Below are 11,690 nucleotides of genomic sequence, written 5' to 3'. Positions count from 1 at the left end.
ATATATGCTTTCATTTGTGTCTGATTCTTTGAGATCCCATTTGTCATTTTCTTGGCAAAGATACTGGAATGGTTTGCCATTTCCTTCTCTAGCTTATTTTTACAGATGAGAAACGGAGGCAAACAGAGTTAAGTGACTTGCCTAGGGTCACGCAACTAGGAAATATCTGAGGCCAGATTTTAATTTAGGAAGATGAATTTTTCTGACTCCATGACTCTGTCTACAGCACCATCTAGTACCTAGCTGCTTCCTATATATATATATTACAGTTTTCTCTTTCTGGAAACATCACTTTCATTAAAATAAATTTATCTCCCAACATTCTTCTCCCCCTCCCCCCCTATGGTTCTGAGTTGAGATGTTTATGAGATTGTCTCTCCATTGGAGAAGCCATTAGGATCTTTCCCAGGGGGCTTAATTCTCTCCCCAGGTTTTAAGCACTAAGAGGGAGATGAGATATTTTTCTCTCAAAGTTTTCACCTTTTTTAGGTTGAAAGGGGAAAGGAATGCTAGGAACAAAAATCTCTAATCTTCAGGTTTGGGGCTAATAACCAATATTATTATACACTTATTTGTTTAGTAAGATTTCTGTTGAGTATTTCCTATTATGATTAGTTATCTTGATGGGATTGGTAAGTAAATAAAACAATTCTAACTCTGAGTTGGACATGGAGAAAAGATTCAGTGAAATTGGTCTTAGAAGTCCTCATTGTTTTGTGAAGGTTCCCAATCTCTTCTGTATGAGATACAACTCTTTATGATAGTATATAATAATGCTTCCTCCCATATTCACTGTCCTCATCTAGGATAGTGAGATGGCTGTGGGTCCAGTAAATTAACAATCAAGTCCACAGCAGTGTCCAAGAGATGGCTTCATTTCTTATGGGTTTTATGACAAAATGATTGTGTATACAAATTACATCAGTATTCAGCCAAACAAATGCTTATTTTATGAGTGACTTGCACTGACTTTGCCCAGAGGCTTATGAATTCAAAGTGAGATGCCCAGAGCTGAGACCTGCCAAGTTTTTATCTAATTGACTTGGACATAGGATCTCTTAGTTCTTTACATTCAATCATCACCTTATATTCTGGGCTAAAAGGCTGCAATTATTTGAAGTAGTCAAAATTTGAATGACCTAGATAATTAGCTCAGTGAAACTGGCTTAAACTTTATTGACACAAATGCCAGTTCCGTTAAAGGTTTGGTACAAAGAGAGAGTTGGTGAGATAGTTGAGTGCACAGAATTGAACAAGTGAATGGCACCAGATATGTAGATAACACAAGGGGTTTTGCAATAATTACTCTAATTTCCATAATCCACTTTGCACTGGATTATGGAAAAATCAGAAAGACTTTGGTGTTGATCAGATCTTCCTTATCCTTAATCAAGGCACCCTGCTGCCCAGGAATGCCAAGTGAATGTAGCTTCCCTTGTTAAAGCAGCCCTCATTAAGATCCTGACTGATCATTCAGGGGGCTACTTAGCTCATTGCTTCTTACTCTGTTTTGTGGTCACCTAAAGCACAAGTAAGACAGCTTTTACATAGAATCATATAATCATGAAGTTATAGAAATTTGTACTGGAAAGGATTTCCCCAAGGGATGGGCATGAGAGGATGCTTTTTATTTTTTATTTTTAAAAATTATTTTTGAGTTTTCAATTTATTTATTTAATATTTTCTTCCAAGCTACATTCAAAACATTTTTTACATTTGTTTTTAGGATTTTTGAGTTCTAAGTTCTTTCTTATCCCCACCTACAATTTAGAAAACACACATAACATTTCCATAAAAGTCAAGTTGTGAAATTAAACAAGATCTCCCATCCTAATGAAAATAAAAACCCTCAAGAAAAATTAAGTTAAAGAGAGAGAGAGAGAGAGAGAGAGAAAGAGAGAGAGAGAATATGCTTTGATCTGTCTTCAGACACAATCAGTTTCTTCTTTGGGTATGGATAGGATATTTATCATAAATCCTTCAGAATAGTTGCGGATGATTGTACTACTGAGAATAACAAAATCCTTTACAGCTATTCATTCCAGAAAATTGCTATTAGTTTGTATTTCACTTTTTCATGTATTTCACTTTGTTCATGAAGGACTTTCCAGATTTTTTTTTCTGAGAGCATCCTGCTCATCATTTCCCTAAGAACAATAATATTCCATCAGATAAACTTGCTTCAAAATTTTTTTTTTACAATTACTATTGCTAATTGTATTCCCCCCCCCAACAACACTCTCTCTCCTTTTACCCTGTGTTTTGCTACTGACCATTCTTACTCCCAATATGCCCTCTCTTTTATCACTCTCCCCCTTCCCATATTCCATTCCCCTCCTATTTTCTTGCAGGATAAGATAGATTTCTATATCCCTATTGAGTATGCATGTTATTTCCTATTTTAGCCAATTCTGATGAGAATAAAGTTCACTCACTCCCCTTCTTCCCCTCTCTTCCCCGTCCATTGAAAAAGCTTTTTCTAATCTTTTTTTTTTATGGTAGATAATACCCATTCCACTTCTGAGGAAATGCTTTTTAAAAGGAATTTCTTATAGTAAACTTAATATCCATTATCAAAAAAGCCATACAAAATAAAGTTTCTTGTTGAACTCTTAGTATTGAGCAAAATAGAACCAAACGAATTGGCAGACTAGAAGAAAGCATACAAGTTTCTTTATCTCACGTGACTTCTAAATTTGTCTCAAGTTCACTATTCTGTTTGTTTTTTTCTCAACAGATATGATTTTCCCTGATACTTTCCAATCAAAACACTCCTTCCTGGAACCACTCTCCCATATCTGTATGAAGCAGGTCTTGCTGTTGAGAGCTGCTCAAGACTGACATAATGTGAGTGTTTCTGGTTAATGGTTTTTCATTGTTCTAGCTCACCTTCTATGTTATACTCCTTTGGAGAGAGAGTAAGAACTGAATGACATTTCAAGAAATAATTTGGAAATGGTTTCAGTTTGGAACTGTACTAGTCATATGTGGGTGTGATTTGATGATTTGGCTGAATCCGAACACCTGAACTTCATCAGATGATCTATCTATCTGAGTGGTTTCCTTATTTATAGTTAATTCTCTGTTGGTTAAATGATGGATTGTATGATATATGTGTGTGTGTGTATTTGAGTGTATGTGTGTGTGTGTTTCATTGCTTTTTTTGTTGTGTTCTGTCATTTTTGAGAATAAATGGTTCTCCAAGGAAACATGCAAAAGCAGTAGCTCTAAAAGAGCATGCTTCAATAACTGGTAGAGATATTGCAGAGGCTAATGGTGTGGAAAAGTCAAATGTTTCAAGGATCATTCAAGCCTGCAATGAAATAAGATCAGTTGCATTGGAGTTTGAAGAAAAGTGCTATAAAAAATGAAAAGCAGAACTAAGAACTGACAAACTACTGCTGTGACAAATCCTAATTAATCCTTAGGAAATAGACAAAAGACCTTCAGAGGGACTTGGCAGCTGCAGGAGCATTATTTTTTCTTCTCTAATGTAGCATAGACTTCTTGATGTTAGAACAGCAACATCAGTAAAAGGCTATCTATGAAAAAAGACACTTGTCATGAGTAAAGTAATGCAAAGAATAGAGTACTGAAATTTGAAAAAGATAAATTTTACTGATGAAACTAATTACTTTTCATTAACTTTATACCAAAGCTATTATCAGAAAGAATCCAGATGAGCTTATAAGATCTGGACCTCTTTGTAAGAATGTAAAATATCCACTCATCTTTTGTGGATTTTTTAGTCTTCTATTCATTGAAGTCTTGTTTCTATTGAGAGAGTGGGGAATTCTGACGAAAATATCTGAATTTGTATCTTTAGTACTCAGCACAGTGCCTAGTATACAATAAACATGTAAATAAGATGAATGCTTATTGATTGATACGGTGAAGAGTCAAATTATTTTGGAGTTACAGAAATCCCCAAATGGAGATTGAAAATTGCAACACAACTTTGCCCCATGACACACATCATGAAAGATTAAAACATTTTACCAGAAGATGGTGTGAGAAATGACCTGACTTAAACCCCACTGAAAAATCTGTGGACATGATTCAAAGCCATTTGTGGAAAGTATCCTCACACCACTGCTGGCTACCCACATGACCTTTGTAAATTCACTTTCCCTGGAAAGGTCTGAAAGGGACAAGTGAGAGAGGACTGGTGTTGGAGCTGATTCAAAACCAGCAGCTATCTTGCTTGATGTGCCCAGAGTCCAGTCTTCAGAGTCTTTGCCCCTGTAGTGCCATCTTTCTAAAACTGATCATTTTTTTTACAAATTTATTTTTAATTTATGGAATAAAACAAGCATTTCCATTATATAGTATAATAAAAAAGATGATTGCACATGAAACTACAAATTTATTATGTATAATTTGCTATTCCTTTTACATATACAACAGTCATCATGTAAATTTCTTTTTCTTTCCTCCCCACAACCTACTCTAGAGATGGCCACCATTAGATGCAAACAGGCATATATGTGTAGGTGTACGTCTTTGTATACATATATGTATATATACCCATGCATGTACATATATATAAAAATAAAATGTAAAAAAAGTCTGATTGCATTCCTATTTCATTAGGAATTCAGGAGGGAAGTGATTCAATCTTGCTCTTCTCCCCACCTCTCTCCCAATGCAAGCAGCAACCAGAAACCCTATTTCTTTTTAATGCTTGTTTATGTCTCAATGCTATATGAAATTACTATTTAAAAATGTGAGTTTATAATGAAAAATAAAAGAAAATATTTACTTTTCTGGACCTTACTTATAAAAATCAGGGGTTGGATTAGATCAAACAATCAGTAAGCATTTATTAAAAATCTACTATGTGCCAAGCACTATTCTAGGCATTGCATATAGAAAAACAGAAAAGAAACATTCTCTGCCCTAATGTTCATTCTGGTTCTGATATTTGATTGATTGAGAACCTTACAACACCTACTATGTTTTGCTAGCTCTAGTTATGCTTCATTTTATAGTCCTACTACCTTCTTGTCTGCTCCTAGAAGGAAGTACCCTCTTCCCCCTTTCATTGTCCTCCTCCCATTTTCCCCAGCTGCTTTTCAGATCAGGAATCACAATTTTTTTCTTCTTTTAAAAATTTTAATTATAGCTTTTTATTTTCAAAATAGAATGCAAAGATAATTTTCAACATTCACCATTGCAAAATCTTGTGTTCCAAATTTTTCTCCTTCCCTTTCCTCCATCCTCCTCCCCTAGACAGCAAGCAATCCAACATAGGTTAAACATGTGCAATTCTTCTAAAGTTATTTCCACATTTAACATGTTGTACAAGAAAAATCATTCCCAAAGGTGGAAAAATGAGAAAGAAAAAAACCCCAACAACAATAAAAAGATGAAAATACTATGTTGTGATCCACATTCAGTCTCCACAGTTCTCTTTCTGGGTGCAATTGGCTCTCTCCATCACAAGTCTATTGGAATTGTCCTGAATCATGTCATTGTTGAAAAGAGCCACGTCCATTAGAGTTGATCATCACATAATCTTGTTGTTGCTGTGTACAATGTTCTCTTGGTTCTCACTTTACTTAGTATCAGTTCATGTAAGTCTCTCCAGGATTCTCTGAAATTACCCTGCTGATCGTTTCTATAGAACAATAATATTCTATAACATTCATATACCATACCTTATTCAGCCATTCTCCAACTGATGGGCATCCACTCAGTTTCTAGTTCCTTGCCACTAGAAAAAGGGCTGCCACAAACATTTTTGCACATGTGGGTCTTTTCCCCTCTTTTATGATCTCTTTGGAATACAGACCAAGTAGAGGCACTGCAGGATCAAAGAGTGTGCACAGTTTGATAGCTCTTTGGGCATATGGAATCATAATTTTATTCAATATTATTATATTGTCAATGAACCCAGAAAGTATGCCAATCTACTGCCCTGTCGATTCACTCATCATCTCAAGTAGCTTCCTGTACCCAAATTTCTTTTCCTACCTCCACTGCCCCATTTGTGTTATCTGTCGTTATTAGAATAGAAGATCTTTGAGGGCAAGGTGTATTGGTATTCCCAGTGCTTGGTATATAATAAGTACTTAAAAGATGCTTTAAAATTTTACTTATTCATTCAGTCTGTTATTTTTCTCATCACTATCCTCCTCTGTGAAGGTTTTTTTTCCCACTTACTAATTTATAGCTCAGAACTAGAGGGAAAAGACAACTGGTTTTGTCAGGAGGAATCAGACATGGGCTGTGAAGGGACAGTTCTCAGGGTATAAGTCAGAAGGCTCTAGTACCAAAGAACAAGACTCGTTTCTAAGCATGGATATAGTTAGTCTGGGTGGTAAGATTTATTCCTCCAATTACCAGCATTATCTAGAGATAGTTTGAGGAGTAAAACTTTCTTGACATTACTCATTTATCAGATCTCTCTGCTGAAGAGATAAGGGAGAATAAGAGAGGGCATGATTCCATATTCTAAGCTGTAACCTTCTTGGAAGATCTTTCAAGTTTTTGGATGGCAGCTGCAGAAACAGGCAACACAAGTCTGGTATCTTGTCATGGTGATATACACATTAGCATTACTTCCCCCACATGTATACCTGAGAGCCTCTCTACCATTCTCCAACCCCCAATGTATTTTTTCAAAAGAAATATGAGTTGTTATTCATTAAAAGAACATATGCTGTCTCTTTCTGTGTATCAACACAAGAATTTTCCAGTGGAGCAAACTTAGAGATGATTCATTGCCTCCCACGAAGCAGAATCCTTCCACCTTCAGTCTGAGGGCTCTAGAGATGGAGAAGCTAAGACAAACTCTATAACTTTATCTTAGGCTGTTGTTTATTATTACTCTTGATCTATCTTCTGCCACTTTCCCTCAGTTCCCTTATCTGTAAAATGAGGTTAATAAACCTTGTGCTATTCATGAAAGCAACAGGACTAAGAGAAAAGGGCTCTGTAAACCTTGAAGTATCATATAAATGGAAATTATTATTATTATTATCTGTATTTTGTAGATGAGTAAATTGAAGACCAGAGTAATTAAGTGGTTTGCCCAAAATCATATAAATTGAAAAGTAGAGGCTGGACTCTAATCCAGCCTTCCAATTATATGCCCAATACTTTTTCTACTCTACCACACTATTGAGAGACAGAGAGAGAGAGAGAGAGAGAGAGAGAAGCAGGGAGGGAGGGAAGGAGAGAGAGAAGAAGGGAGGGGAGAGGAAGAGGGGGAAGGGAAGAAAAAAGGGAGAGAGAAAAAAAGAGAGTCAGAAAAAAAGAGAAAGAGTGAGGAAGAGGAAGAAAGAGTAAAAGAGAGTGGATGGAAGAAGAGAGTGGAGGGAATATTATTCTAGTTTTGTCTATGAGACATAATATGATTTAGCTGCAGTTGGGAAAGCACCAGCTATGGATTTTGTATACATATGAGTTCGATTCGATTCAATTCAATTCAATAATTATTTCTACACCCTTTCCTTTCTTTCAAAATGGCAGACAAAACACCCAAAATGAACCAAAGGAAAAGAAGATCAAAAAAGAAGTGGAACAAAAAGGAAGATGGAACTGAAAAGGTGGTGAAAAAGCCTGGAAAGCATTGGAATCAGAACCCAGCCCTGGCCTGAGGATTGATAAATAGTCCAGGTCTGCAATGTATTACCAGGTCAGGCAAGCATGGAAATATGCTGCACTGAAAACTTGGATTGAAAGGAAAAAGAGAGAGAAGGTACTTGCTACTATCTCTCTTTTTAAAATTAAACCTTTTTATTTTCAAAACATATGCATGGGTAATTTTTCAACACTGACCCTTACAAAACCCTGTATTCCAAATTTTCCCCTCCTTCCCCCATCCTCTCCCCTAGATGGCAAGTAATCTAATATGTTAAATATATTAAAGTATGTCAAATCCAATATATGTATGCACATTTATACAATAATCTTGCTGTATAAGAAAAATCAGATCAAAAGGGGGAAACATGAGGAAGAAAACAAAATGCTATATTGTGATCCACACTCAGTTCCCACAGTCCTCTCTCTGGATGTAGATGTCTGTCTTCACCACAAGATCATTGGAACTGGCCCCAATCATTTCATTGTTGGAAAGAGTCAAGTCCATCAGAATTGATCATCATATATTCTCGTTGTTGTCATGTGTAATGATCTCCTAGTTCTGCTCATTTCATTTAACATTAGTTCATGTAGGTCTTTCCGGGGCCCTCTAAAATCATCCTGTTGATAATTTCTTATAGAACAATAATATTCCCTAACATTCATATACCATAACTTATTCAGCCATTCTCCAAATGATGAGCATCCACTCAATTTCCAGTTTCTTGCCATTACAAAAAAGGGCTGCCACAAATATTTTTGCCTGCTCATGTGTTTAACATTCCCCCAAATACCTAGGTATTATCCTACTGAGGATGTGCCTAGAAAGCTGCTAAGTCAGGGCCAAAAGACCTCCACCAACACCTGAGGAGACTTCGAACTAACATCATCCTGGGCATGGTACTAATCATGCTTACTGCTGCCACAGGAATAATCGAGTGATTTTCTTGATGTATCTGGCTAGTGGCTTGGTGACTGGACCTCTGAATGATGTTCCTCTGCAAAGGACCCATGAAAAATTTGTCATTATTACCTCTTCCAGGATTACTCTTTCAGGTGTAAAAATTCCTTGTCAATCGCCATATTGATGCTAATTTCAGGAAGAAGAAGATCTGCAAACCTAGACATCAAGAAGGAGAGATTTTTGACACAGAAAAAGAGAAATACGAGATTACAAAGTGCAAGGCTTATCAGAAAACAGTGGACTCTCATATCAAGAAAATTCTTCAGCTCTGTGGCTATCGCCTTCTGTATTCTTTCTCCAATGGAATTTATCCTCACAAACTAGTGTGTTAAATGACTTGCAGAGAACTCTTATTAAAATATTTGGAATAAACAAAAACAAACAAAAATAAAAACCCAGTTATTTCTACAACACCTACTAGATTCAAAGCACTAAACTAGGTCTTTCAGGGGATATTTTTTGAAAAGAATGACACAGTAGAGAACAAAAGAAAACTTAAAAGAAAGCACAGAAAAGATGGGTAACATTGAAATAATGTGTAGTATTTATTACATAGTTTTTTAAGTAGATAGTTCAAAATGAAAATTTATAGTTCTCTTTTTATGTTCTATTGTGTACATGGAAATATTCCCCCCTCTCATTTTGCATTTAAGTTTACAATGAATAAAACATTTGAAAAAAAAAAGAGTGAGTTGGTTTTTGTCTTCAAGGATCTGGTTACAGTTTACTTGGGAAGGAAAGTTATAAATGCAAATAGGAAAGCAAAAAAATGAATAGCTACATATAAAGTACATAATAAATATTTGATAAATGTTGAATTGGAAAGAATATATTAGCAGAAAGACATAATTGAAAGGCAGCTAGATGACTCATTGAATAGTGTGACCCTGGGCAAGTCATTTTAATCCTCTTTGTCCCATTTTCCTTTTCTCTCACAAAGAGTAGGGACGATTGTAACCATACCAAAAAGTCAGGAATTTCTCATTCTATATCTATATAGTTAACTTTTTGCCAGAAGTGTGGGATTTTTAATTTATGTCTTTCATCTAGTCTGTCAAGATTTTTTTTTTTGCACACCAATTCCAGCTTTGGCATCTTCTACAAATTTGATAAATAAGACACCTATGCCTTTATAAAAGTTATTGACAAAATGTTGAATAGCATAGGGTTGAAGAGAGGTTTTCTAGCCATGTAGCTAGATAATTATTTGCAGATTAATATCATTTCTTCACTCTTTAGGTCCAACTTCAAATCCACATAATTATATCATCATCCATCCCACATATAAGAGATTTTGTCACAATTTTGAGTCTAGTAACCTTGTCCAAAAATATAATGAGGTTAATTTGGCACAAGTTATTTTAAAAAATAAGTTTTATTGATGCCTTTCTTTTTTAAATCACATTTTCATAAATATACTATTATGTCTGATGTCCTCACCCGAAATTGAAACTTTCCTTTTAACAAAGAAAAAATAGATAAACAAAAACACCCTATTCAGTGATTATGTAACAAATTCTTGAAGTTATTATATTCAATCATAGTGGCTTGTATTTAGTAGGTACTTAATAACTGCTTTTTGAGTCATTGTTTGGGTACTTTGGTCCATTCCAAATGCTCCCAGTGTTTCCTTTAATGATGCCTTCTTGATCTTGGCCAGGAAGTGAAGTCAAACTCAGTGGCCCATAATCTGGAGACCTCTTCCCTGTTTTTGAAAATTGATATGTTTGCCAACTTATAGTTCTGGTACATGTTCACCATTCTATTGTCATGATTGTTTAAAGATTGTTGTCAATGGCTTTGCAATTACCTGTACCTGTTTTTTCAGTATTTTGAAGTACTTTCTTGCCATCTTATCACTTAACATTTGGTCTAATTATCCTGTTAAATATTTTTTTTTTCTAATAGGAAGATCATTTCCCACAGTATAAAATACAAAAGTAAAATAGAATCAAGCAACTATGCTTTCAGTCTTGCCTCTATGCTCTTATGATAATCCCCGCCAGAATCCATTATCATCATTACCTTCATCCTGAGCAGCAGTTCTAGCCCATCTTAGATCTTTCTCTAATATAGTTACCTTTACCCTAATATAGTTAAAGATAAAGATCTAATATAGATTTTTACCCTAATATAGTTAAATGACCCCCTTCCTTGTTCTTAGCTTCCTCATCAGCCTGGCTCATTCTGAACTTTATTACTTCTAGCACTATTCTCATAGGACCACTTTTAGCAATGGCAGCAGCCAAGACTACTGTACCTTCTTCAATTAACCTTGCTAGTTTGTCTGAAGGATAGCTTGGTATGGGGGCATGCATCCAGTTTAAAATAGGAAGAAAGGAGGGAATCAGCATAATTCCAGATTGGATGCTGGGAGCTTGAATTTTAGCCCCAGTTCTGCCGCTGACTCTGATCTTAGAAAACTCATTAGATTTCTTAGGGTCAGTGTTTCTCTCTCCTTAAAGTAACAATAACTGTTTTTGCTTCTCTTATCAGTAAATGAATAGGTTATATGAATTATAGAATTAGGTAAGACCTTAGAGATCATACAGTCCAATTATGAAATTGAGGTGTAGAGAGAAAAAATGATTTGCATGAGTTCATGCATCTAGTAAGTATCTAGTAAGATACTAAGTATTTAGTATCTAATTCTCAGTCTATTTCACTAATTTATTTCTCAATTTTCTCTTTCTACTCCACTCTACTACCTACATTGAATCTCTTCTCTTCTCTCTCAGTCTTTTCTCTTCTCTTGTAGGAAGGAAGTTGTCAGAGTGGGGCACAGTGAATAATGCAGGAAATGGCATACTTTATATATAAAGGTATATATATATATATATATATATATATATATATATATATATATATATTCATGTCTACATCTCTGGATAATTGGGTGGCATAGTGAATAGAACACCAAGCTTGGAGTCAGGAACATGTGATTTCAAATTTGGCCTCAGACACCAGCTTTAAGATCCTGGACAAGTCATTTAATCCTATTGTCTCAGTTTTCTCATGTATAAAATGAGTTGGAGAAAAAAATGGCAAACACTCCAGTATCTTTGCCAAGAAAATCCCAAATGGGATTATGAAGAGCCAGTTCTGATTGAAATGACTTAAGAAGAACAACAAAATCTAC

The 11,690-nt window shown here is 35.3% G+C and overlaps 1 pseudogene; it reads left to right on the top strand.

Moving 5' to 3' along the window:
- The first annotated feature begins 8,304 nt into the window (after positions 1-8,304).
- On the top strand, positions 8,305-9,180 carry LOC100915131 (annotated as a pseudogene).
- The last annotated feature ends 2,510 nt before the right edge of the window (positions 9,181-11,690 follow it).

Source organism: Sarcophilus harrisii, chromosome 1, assembly GCF_902635505.1.
Source record: "Sarcophilus harrisii chromosome 1, mSarHar1.11, whole genome shotgun sequence".
NCBI classification, from domain to species: Eukaryota; Metazoa; Chordata; class Mammalia; order Dasyuromorphia; family Dasyuridae; genus Sarcophilus; species Sarcophilus harrisii.
This window is presented reverse-complemented; position numbering and strand designations above follow the sequence as displayed.